The sequence below is a fragment of the Dasypus novemcinctus genome, chromosome 7, assembly GCF_030445035.2.
Source record: "Dasypus novemcinctus isolate mDasNov1 chromosome 7, mDasNov1.1.hap2, whole genome shotgun sequence".
Taxonomy (NCBI): Eukaryota; Metazoa; Chordata; class Mammalia; order Cingulata; family Dasypodidae; genus Dasypus; species Dasypus novemcinctus.
The window spans coordinates 102,211,880-102,223,729 of record NC_080679.1 but is presented as its reverse complement, the minus strand read 5'-3'; the positions used below and the strand labels follow the sequence as shown (position 1 = coordinate 102,223,729).

The 11,850-nt window shown below is 40.3% G+C and overlaps 1 long non-coding RNA gene across 1 annotated transcript; it reads right to left on the bottom strand.

Annotated features, from left to right (window-relative positions):
* Positions 1-214: 214 nt before the first annotated feature.
* On the bottom strand, positions 215-10,306 carry LOC105744880 (uncharacterized). Its single transcript, XR_001117817.3, has 3 exons — positions 10,221-10,306; positions 7,201-7,265; positions 215-2,472 (listed from the first exon to the last, which is right to left on the bottom strand). It is a non-coding gene; the product is annotated as an uncharacterized lncRNA (long non-coding RNA).
* Between the last annotated feature and the right edge of the window lie 1,544 nt (positions 10,307-11,850).

Below are 11,850 nucleotides of genomic sequence, written 5' to 3'. Positions count from 1 at the left end.
TGCCTAAGAATGGCGCCACCCACACGGAGAGCTAACACAAGATGACGCAACCAAGAGAAACACAGATTCCCATGCCACTGACAATAACAGAAGCAGACAAAGAAGATGATGCAGCAAATAGACATAGAGAACAGACAACCGGGGCGGGGGAAAGGGGAGAGAAATAAATAAATAAATAAATAAAATAAATAATCTTTAAAAAAAAAAATAGACATTCAAGAAGAAACTTCCCTTTATTTGCCTCTGAAGTCTGCATATGACATTTGGAAACACAGCCTACTTCAAGGAAAGGGGAACAATTAGAAGATAAGCCAAGGTGCTGAGGATGTAAAAGCAGAAGGATGGAGAGAACAGGAGTTTTGGATGAACCACTGAAGATAATTAGCTTTGCATGTGTCCTACCTCTGGATTACTTATGTTAGCTACTTAATTTATTCATTGTATAAGCCATTTTGAGTTCCACACCCAGGAGACTCAGTCTTTTCTTTTCAGTCTTTCCTTTTTTTTTTCCGCCTTGCAGTATGGGGGCCAGGGATTGTACCCAGGACCTCCCATGTGGGAGGCAGGCACATCTGCTCCTTGAGACTCAGTCTTGGTTAATCTAACATCATTGATTCTAAGCTACCCACACCAAAGGCAGATGACTGAAAGGAGAAGCAGTAACAACGTAGTCTTAAAAAAAAAAAACTAAGGAGATGAAGCATTCACCAAAACCAGTCACTCTCTAGATACTGACTGCTCCTTCCCCTATTTATTCCACTTCTCTTGACTACCTAGTAGTCAACATCAATTTACTCATTCTAAATCTACCTGAAAAGTAATGGTGGTTTCGAACTGTGAATTTTAAATCATTATAACTATGCTCAAACACGTCTTTTTTAACCAAAATAGGAACATTTACAATCCACACTACAATCATTTTTGCTGATGAGAAATAAGTTTATTCCTGTAAGGAAAGGGTTAAGTTTAGTTTTCACACAAAAGTGAAGCCAAAGATGGCTCTGCAGTTGGAGGAGGGTAAGAAAAGGGTTCTTGGCTTTGGTGCCAAGAATTTGAAAAGCAGCGCCAAAGTGAGGGAAGGGCCAAAACGAGGGTGGGGCCAGTGGTGAGAAGTGGTGCCGAATTTGGAAAGCAGCACCAAGAGTGAAAGCAGCACCAAGAGTGAAAGCAGCACCAAGAGTGAAGGCAGCACCAAGAGTGAAGGCAGCACCAAGAGTGAAGGCAGCACCAAGAGTGAAAGCGTTGCTGAGTCACCAGAATGTAGGGAACGGGAGCTGCCCCTCAGAGCAGAAACTCACATAAGTTAATTAGATCTCTATGATAGGCTGTAACCCCTGAAGTACTCAATCAGTGGGGAATAGGGGATTGACCTGCATTTAGGTTTAGGGTATAAATGTCATTATTTCTTGTCGTTTGGTGCAAGGGGCCATTTTATCCAGGTCACGCACCTGTTCTTGCAAGATTGTTAATAAAATTCTTTTTCTCTCCACAATCGGGTGAGCTTTTGTTCTCTTACAGGAGCAGCTTTTTTTCTAAGATTCCTGAAGCATAAAAATCCATGCTTTGGGATTTGTTGAACTCTTGGAAAGCATTTTCTGCATCCTGCTGCTTGTGGAAACATTTTCCCTGCAAAATGTTGTCAAGATGCTTGAAGAAGTGGTTGTCAGTTGGTGAGAGGTCAGGCAAATATGGCGGATGAGGCAAAACTTCATAGCCCAATTCATTCAACTTTTGAAGAATAGGTTGTACAATGTGCAAATCTTCATGGAGAAGAACTGGGCCCTTTCTGCTGACCAATGTGTACTGCAGGTATGGCAGTTTTTGGTGCATCTCATTGATGCTCTGAGTATACTTCTCAGATGCAATGGTTTCACTGGGATTCAGAAAGCTGTAGTGTATCAGACCAGCATCAGAGCACCAGTGACCATGACCTTTTTGGGGTGCAAGTTTGGCTTTGAGAAGTGCTTTGGAGCTTCTTCTGGGTACAACCACTGAGCTGTCATATAAAATCCACTTTTTGTCACATGTCACAATCCAATGAAGAAATGGTTCACTGTTGTGTAGAGTCAGAGAAGACAGCACTTCAAAACGATGATTTTTTGATTTTCGGTCATGAGGCATCCATTTATCAAACTATTTCATCTTTCCAATTTGCTTCAAGTTCCAAACGACCATACAATGGTTGATGTTCAGTCCTTCAGCATCTTCTCATGTAGTTTAATAGGATCAGCTTCGATGATTGCTCTCAATTGGTTGTTGTCAACTTCCAATGGCCGGCCAATATGCTCCTCATCTTCAAATCTCTTATCTCCTTTGCAAAACTTCTTGAACTACCACTGCACCATGCATTAGCGGTTCCTGGCCAAATGCGTTGTTGTTGTCATGAATTGTCTCCGCTGCTTTATGACATATTTTGAACTCAAATAAGAAAATGGTTCAAAATTGCTTTTTGTCTAGCATCATTTCCATAGTCTAAAATAAATATAAAATAAACAGCACGTAATGTCATTAGCAGAAAAACAAAATGAGAAATACACATTAAAATGATGTATAACATAACCACATTTAAGAATATATGCCAATATCTAACAGCAAATCTCAACAATGCAAAAACAGCAATTACTTTTGCACCAACCTAAGTACCCCCAAAGTGCTGAAATTGGACCTTCGGTTCAGTTTCAGTCCTAGTAAAATTGCTCCAGGACTGATACATTCCCTGAAAAACAATGTCTCTGCTGCAAATGTGCCTTCTATCACCCTAAACACTCAAAGCATCACCCAATTGACTTCCGTTGAGCTTTTCCTGTACTGACAGTCCCTGGATAGCAGCTCCATCACGCAGAAGCAGTAATCGATGGGCTGCCCATGAGCCATTAGGCGTGCCCGTTTGGCCAGGTTCAGCATCAGCAAGAGCAACTGTTGCCTGAGTGGACACAGCTATGCAGACAGAAGCACAGGAGCTTCTTAGAGCTGTGAAGTGAAAATCAGGGAAAAGCAGAGACAGTAACAGCTTCCATTTATCAGGGGCAGCTGGATGGTTGTCGTGAGCAGCTGTTCTCTTCCACTACTGACCGACAGTGGGACTTTATCTGAGAAGAAAATCCCTACAGTACAGTTTGAGACCAAAACATGCTATGGAAGGGCATTATAAATTTCCCTGGAGGCTTTTTTATAATTTTTTTCTAATCAAGCTGTATCTACCTAGATACATATTCATTTGTTATATGTAATGAAAATTGATATATACATATTTGTATAGATACATATGCATATATATACATACATATAGATAATGATGATAGATAAATGGATAGATTCTACATACCTGTAAAATGGTGGAGAAGGCAAGACTAAAATACAGTCCTGCTATAGACAGACAACATAGTGTCTCGAGTTAAACTCCAGTCTGATTAATCTGTGATATGCTATATCCTCAGGACATATTCTACCCCAATTCAATGACTCTTGTCATCATGAATTATTCTTGCACTGGTTAGTCAATTCCTAGCTTCACAGACTTGACTAAAGAACATGCTCTGCAATGTCAGCTGCATTTCTTCCTTGCCACCACTTCTCATATCCTCTTTGTCTCCCCAGATCTCCGATTTCATCCTTTCCCCCTCTCTTCTTAATCCATCATTCTTTGTGAAACGCTGTTGGCTGAGCGCTACACAATAGGCCTTGTCTCACCCTATTTACCATGCCCATTAAGTCTGTTAGTCTCAGTACACCATCAGCTTTTAAAAGTGCCCCTTTCACAAGCCCCCTTCTTACCTGTTCTAATGACATTGTTCCCTCTCGCACTGCCCTTTGAACACTCATGTCATTAAGCTCCAATTTCACTTGGCTTTTGATAATGACAAGATGGCTGCCCTCTCTAATCTTACTCTGGAGCCTAGCAGAGAACCTTTAAGAGCCGCAGCCACCAGAGATATCTATTGATTGCTCCCTTTGCCTCTTCTTCCCTCAAAGCCTCAGGGCTGCTGTCAGTGTTATTCTTTTCCTACCATGAGCACTCGTTTTCCCACAGCAGACCCACGCCTTTTATCCAGGCTCAGTTAGCTCACGCAGATTATTTTAATCGCTAATCCTATTTACACAGGAAGGTGGATATTCTGAATGACTGCGATCAAGTTCTTTCCCTCTTCCTCCAACCAAGCCTTCGGTTCAGGTGTTCCCCTCCCATTGACTCCCTCAAATATTTACTGAGCATAGTTTAACTGCCAGGCACTGACCCAGACATTGGAGAGACAAGTGAGATCCAGTCCCTTCCTCAAAGAGAGTCCCACCTGGTTAGGTGAGACAAAGACAGCCTGCCCATCAACAGTTAGGAGACAACATGCTAATTGCTTTATCCCATCCAGAGGGAATCGAAGCATGCTGACTTCTGTTTTGCTGCTGTTCCAAAAATAAAGGATTCTGTACACTAAGAATGGATCTAGTTTCAAAACCTGATTCAGCCGCAAACTTGAATAACCTGAGGAAAATCATTTGCTCTGACAGAACCACAGAGTCCTAGAGGGGAATAGCAGTAGCACCCTGCCTCCCAGGGGCCACTGTGAGGATGAAATGGAAAACCACACATGAAGGTTGTTAATCCAGCACCTGACAATCCATAAGTGTTAGCAGAGGTGTACCTGTTTGTCACATTTCCCACAAGCCCTCTGATTTGAGGCCCATCATCCCCCCACCTAACTATTTTACCTAATTACATACAACTAGCGATTTTTCTAGGAGGGTGGGTGTTTTGAAGAAATATGTGAGCCAGATCATCTTCAACTCCTCTCATGTTGAGGGAGCACAGTTAATCCATCACCAGGAATTTACTGCCAGAGAACATGGTACCCATCAGGTTTGGGGTGTGGGAAAGTTAGTTTAGATTCTCTTCTGGGAATTTATTCCTATCGTAAAGTAGAGCTGAATTTATTACAGTTGACAATCTCTCCTCAAGGAGAGCGTGGACTTGAACAGCAAGGGTGTTCCAGGTCAAGATGCAGCCGTAGTAACAGACTTTCTGTGGACACCTCACATCGACTGGCCAAGTAGCAATGGCCTTGAACTGTCTCCTGCTACATTTTATTGTGACAGAAGACCCCAGCTGGAAGGGGCTCTGGCAGACATCCTCTGCACACACTACCCTCCTATTGACTACACTGTATCAACTGAAGGGCAATGAAAAATGATTGAGCCATATACAGGCCACCCCAGCATTTTTAATCACAGATCACACAAGAAAAATAAAACTTCTTTTGTGTTGTCCATATTCAGGATAATCTTATCAGGACTGTCAGGAAAGAATAATACTCTAGTCAAAAGAATATTCGACGTTCCTTCAGGCACTTTTCAGAATTCACAGTGTTGGCACATATCTAAAAACCAAATACAGAAGAAATGCATAACTTTGAGAGCTCAGGTGCTAAATTAGCTAAGGGAGAGAATGAGATAGGGAAACGTTTTCCCGGAATGCTACCTAGCCTTTAGCTTCAACTTTTCAAACTCTTGTCAATGCACTGGAGTCTCCTGTTGGTGTTAAAATCATCTGACAATTTGTAACTCAACTATAAGAAGTTAGACGTGAGCTACAAGTGTCTATTTTTACACACCAGCAGCAATTCCCTCTGGAAGCCCAGCCTTTCTTTCAGCCAGCTCTTCTATCATCCCTGAGAAACTTTCTCTCCTATGGATGTTCCATTCTCTCTTTGGGCACCTTTAGAAAGTTGCCTTCCAGTTCCTAATTACTTCAAGTCGCTGCCTAACACGGCTTCCAGGCTTAAGCCACTGTGGAGTGTCTATTTTAACACTTGGCACTGACTGGTGTCGAGAGAGAGGGATTGCTTCAGTGCTGTCAGGAAAGAGCTGTGGTAGCCATAAGCCTCCCAAGACATGCTGTGCCTGGTGCATGAAGGATTTTACCTCAGGGAACTCGACTGATGAGCCACCAGGTGGACCTCTTTTTGGCAGGGGCTACATCATTTACTCAGGTCTATATATGCTGCCTGCAGAAAACATTTTATAAGCCGAAGGCAGTGTACACCTGGTAACAACACAGTTCCCAGCTCCTGATCATGGCTTACTTATTTCAGGAACTCTTTCAGTTACAAAGAATATTCAAAAAAGACATGTGGACTCTTTGATTCCTTGATTGGTCTGGAATTCATCTATTGAATACTCTGAAATACTTGTTTGGTAGGAGTGGATGGGTTTTCACAAGCAGTGGCATTTGCCACTGAGGTATTTAGCCTGCCCACATTTTACAAAAAGGAGGGTGCTTTCACCAAAGTTCCTTTGTTTGCTCAAAAGAATAGAAGAACTGACAAAAGAAGAAAAGAATTATCAAGAGAGGATAGGGAAGATGTTCTTAAAGAAAAAACAATGCATTTTGACTGCATTGTTGGTGGCACTTTATAACCAGGTGCCATTTAATTTGAGACCAGTTTTCAAAAAGTGGCCAGCAATTAATTGCTAGTGTTTCTAACTCACTGTTCAAACACTTTCCTCTGTTTTCCCGAATAGTTTCAGAAATAGTCCAATTCTGGTAGAAAGTATTGAAAGAACAGACTTCTTTAAAGAGAATGAAAAATGTAGAGTGTGTCTTCTGAATTTGGGAAATTTCTCCCTTAAGGAATCTATTAAGACCAATCTTCTATCTTTGAGTTTTCGCCGTTATCTTTGCTTTGCTGAGTAATTTGAGGGTAGCCCCCTGGTAATTTGTGGGAAAGTTGCCCGACACTTTTGCTTCCCTGACACTTTCTTTTGCATAGATTTCTTAGGATGATTTGAAGAAAAAGGTTCCTAGGCATCTGCTACATTGAGGAGGCAGAAAGAACATTGAACTCGCTATGAAATCTGAGTTCAGGTGCTGGTACCCCTAGTCAAGGTTGCAAGATATTTAATCTTCCTTAGACTGAAGGTTCTCGTCTATAAAATTAAGGACTGGAACATTGTTCACCTCCCCTTCAGCCTTTCTCCTCTATGATTCTTCACTAAATCACCATAGATGGTGCTGTTGGAGAGAGAAGAAACAGAGAGGAAGGTGAGGGTCTATTGGGGTCCCATCAGTTACTGAGCACCTTCTAGGATCTCCCTCTTGTCATTTTTTGCCTTTGCTAATTTCTTATCTGATTTTCTCCAAGAGGGTGGAATGACTCAGAGGAAGATAGAATTCTAAACACTGATAATATGTGGTAGGAGCTTACTTACTTGAACTGAAGAGCCCAAACGCATTTTGAAGAAGCCATCAGTCAGAACAGAGCTGGCTCTCCTTTCTGTGGAAAGATGAAATCACTCACAAATACCTCTCCAGTGCACACTTTGGGGTTCTTCCCGCACAGTGATGGATTTGTGAACATTTTCTCCGGCACTGACCAATGATGTGTATCTGAGAAATACCTGTCCAGGACAAGGGCAGACTGCTACAGACTAGACATGATTAAATACCTTGAAGCCGGGACATCTTCAGGTGAGGCCCCACTAGCACTGAACTCTCCCCAGGGGGAGCCCTGCAGAGTCATTAGGGGAATGCCGGGAGAAAGAAGCGGTCATTTTGCCACTTAAAGGAAATATTTGTGTGAATTAAGGGATGCTTCCATATGTTTATTCATTAAATTCTGTTTTCACTTTTAGATTTTAAGTTTTCTATCCACATATAATTCTCTGCTTTATCACATCTCATTCCTCCAGTGAGACAAAAGTAAAAAATTTCTTGGCTTTTGCTTGTGAGAAATACTAAGACTGTTCACCAATACTCCAGATTTTCTGTCAGAACCAGGCTGAGATTTCGTTTCCCTGCCCCCTTGAAGTTGGACTGAGGCATGCAACTCATATTTGCTCTTATTCCATCAGCAAAACAATGTATATTGCTTTTGTGCAAACACCTTTAGGAGAGGCATTTTTTGTCAATTTCCTTTTTCCTGCCACTTTGGCCCACAAATCTCCAGAGATAGGAGGCACCATCAGTCTAGTTCCAGATTGGGAAGACCTGGGACAGGGGCCCCAGCTGACCACACTGGGCATGTGTTGTGAGCAAGAAATAAACCTTTGTTGTGTCAAGCCACTGAGACTTGGGGTCTGTTTATTGCCATATCACCTAGCCAACCTGACCCATTATTACTGGTTGTGATTAGTTTGAAGCTGTCAGATTCTGTTGTTTACAGTGCTTTGAATACTATAATAGTCCAGCTCTTTATCCATTCTTGGGCCCCAAGGCTATTTTTGCAAGGGAGAAAATTTCTACTATTTAAATAATAGGGTTTTTCAAAGGGTGGGTTCTAGACACATGGAGTTATCTTCTGCTGGGTGTGGAGTTTCACCAGTTGCAGTTTCATCTAAATAGGATTTTTCTATGTATTTATAGTGCACTGGTTCTGAGAGAAAATGTTGATTGCAAAAAAGTAGAAAAACACTTGCCTCCGTGGTAGAGATTTTCAGGGGTTACAATTACTGATAATTTTTATGGGTGCGCAACAGCTGTAAGCTTGTCAGAAACACACTAGAAATATATAATTATTGTTGTCTTGATTATTTGATAATCCCCAATGCCCTGCAGCTAAGCTCTCGATGATTTCTAACCAAATAAAAATCAGCCAGTTCAAAGCAGGTTTATAAGCATAATAATCCTGCAAAGTTGATGTTGTAGAAATGACTAGGTTGATCTAAAAGCATTTTTCAGGTAAGCATTCTCAGTTATAGGAATTAAATATCAGAGAAAATAGACATAAAATAAACATAACATAAACTTTCCTGAACAAAGTTTCTTTGTTGCCATCTTTAATACAGTAGTATAATCCATAAAGTTGCTATTTCCAGTTGTGGCATGCATGAGAGTAGAAGTCATGGCCTCTTCTCTATACTCTCAGCCGATCATGACTTGCTATGAGGGAGAGAGGTGCCTTCACAAAGTGGGAATAGATTAGCCACTTCAAAATTTACTCCAGCCCCACATGTTCTGGAAAATCCTGGCAGAGGTCTAATAATTGTGGTTCCTTAGTCTGACAAAGTCCTCTCCAAAACTTGAAGTCCTGCCAAACAGAAGAGGAAAACCCAAGAAGAGAAACGTTGTCATTCTTCAGTGCAGATGAGTGGACAGCCAGGAACCTGGGTTAAAAATAGCCCACTAGGCTATTTCCCAAACACTTCTGTGAGCAGCAAAAGGACCTAACAAAAATAGATGCAGGCAGAGAAGGAGCATTGTTTTCCTGTTCTTCCCTGTCCAGAAGAATTGTTAGTGAAGAGCCTGAGAGGACCCAATCTTTCTAGAAATTTTCTAGATTCTCTAAACCATATCATGTGTACATCCCATTTTGAAGAAATGTAAAGATTAAAATAGCCTAGTGGCATTAATTCTAGTAGAAAGAAGCAATGTATATGACTTTTAACAGGTTATTTTCCTTAAGCCTATAATAATCTAAGGAGTACTTTTGTCTCATTTCTCTTTTTCAATTTTTTTTTAATGTCTAGGTTATGCCACAAAAACAAAACAAAAAAAAGTAGTCCCCTTAAGATTCTTCTCCACTCCATCACAACCACAACTTAAAAACTTAAAACATCCTTGGTAAGCTGGTAATAATGTTAGTTATATAGAAAAACAAAGTCAATATATTATCTTATTTAATTTCAATAAAAAAATAAGCATGGGCTCATAAATCAGATAAAAGAAATAGCTGTCAAATGCTAGTTATTATTTCTCATCTGTTCCTGTAGAGAAAATAATTTAAATCTTTCTGATTCCCATTGTCTGTATTAGATTTTTTTAAATTATGAAAATGTACCCTGAAAAAATATCTTCACTACAGTCTTTCTGGTTACAAAATTCTGAGACAAATGCACAAAGTATGCAGCTCAGGCATTAGTAAGATAATTGGGACATGGTATTCAGCCCTAAATAAATCCTCAATTTAGCAGAAGGCCAAAAAAAATGTACTATTTATTTAAAACTAGCTAATTTACTTTTCTGATTAATTTACATGGAATCAGACACTTATTTTATGAAAGTTTCCCCATATTTTATTTTCATTTTATAATGGATTTTATAAGGTGAATTAGTATTTTCTTATTAGAGTAAATGCACATTATTGACCATAATGGATTCTTTCTTTTAAAATCCAGGGTCTTTCAGGGCTTCAAAACAGAATATTCCACATCAGTATACACACTAGAGATATAGCAAAGAGTTAGGACAGCTATTTTCAACAGGATTAGGGGTAAACATTAAAAAAAATTACCTGTAAGATTTTTCCCCTCCCAAACAGCTTGTGTCTGTCCTCACTTGAGAGTCTGGAATGTGTGTGGCCTGAAAAAAATTCCTCTGGTGATTCTGAAGTTCATTGCTTTAGGAGATTGGGTAACTTCCTGAACATAATGTAGAAATATTTGTTTCCGTTTGTTTTTACTGACATTCACATAGCAAGTTATTTTTCTACATTCTTCTAAAAATGTTATGCAATGGAAAAATTCAAATTAATTGATTCATTCAGGTCTTTTTAGTTAAGGTCTTAACTATTGCTAGCTCCGCTTTTCTATCTACACAAACAAACATGCTTTCTTTGTCTTTCAACTGATTGGGAACATTTACTTAGAGAACCGGATCTGGTGAGTTGTCTGTTGCCACCAGCCACCAGCCACCAGCCGGCTGTCTTGGTTAAATGGTTTTGCTGTAGCCTGACAGGATAAGACAGCAGCCGAAGGCCGGCCTACAACACAGCAAGTAAGATGCCCCTTTTAAAGAAAGAGACTGAGACACTGGGGCCTTGCAAACCGGGCTAAAGCCCCCAAACCACAGGATTATCCTGACGCATGTGATTGCGAAGGACTAATTAGAAGAGAAGATGTCATTTTAGTTTCTAACCAGCCCTCTCTGATCTGAAGCCATGACGCCCCCTCACTTGTTACCTAGCAACCCGTCTTTGTATATGTAAGGTTACTTTATTCCTGCATTGTTATTTAATTTTTTGTGCCATTTTAAGTGTCTTGATTTTCTTTAGAACTATCCCACCATAAGATGTTTGGTCTGAGGCTCTAAAATACCAGAGGGCAGTCCTTTAAATGAATGCCATCTATAGCTCTGTGCTAAACAAATGCTGTGGATTTCACCCTGTTCTTGGTGATTTTTCACTAGAGCCCTCTGCCTCTGCAGCCCCAGCCAACCACCCTCTGCCCAGCCCAGGAATTGCTGTCATTAGTTTTATCTTGATTGGAAGAATATATGCAGGACTGGTTCCTTTAAACGCAGTGGAAAAATGACTATAAATTTAAACATTAACTGGTGTCCAATCTAATCATGAGCTAAAAACAGAATCCGCTTCTGCACAAAGAAGACTCTTAGAAAATCACCACCTAGCTAAACTTCACAATTTCACCTAAACCCTAGCAATATGTAAATAGGTAATCAGCCACATTTGGAAACATTTTTTAATCAGGTAGTTTAGATGCATAATCACCTCCAAATCAAACCACCATTAGAGGCCATTAACTCTTAAAGGAAGGAAACACAGTTGGCAGTCTGAGTTCTATGGGAAATAAAGAGATCCTGGCTCTACCTTTAACTCTTGTAGAGCCCTGGGATTACACTTTTCAGATGCCTCTGTTTTTTCTCCTTAAAGAAATGCTATTCCTTCCTAATGCTTGATAAGAATTGAAGCTTAACAAAACAATGAACATCTAGCACCGAGTTAGAAAAGAGCTGTTGCCCTTTCTCAGTTTCTATTTTCCCAAGTCAGTCAGTTGAGAATTGTTCCTCATGCCACAAGCCTAAATACCTCCAGAAAATCAAACCCTTGTACATTATGACCTTCCTTTACAAAGAGCTTGGTTTCACTTTTTTGCTAGTTACCTTTTGGAAGGGCCACTACGGTA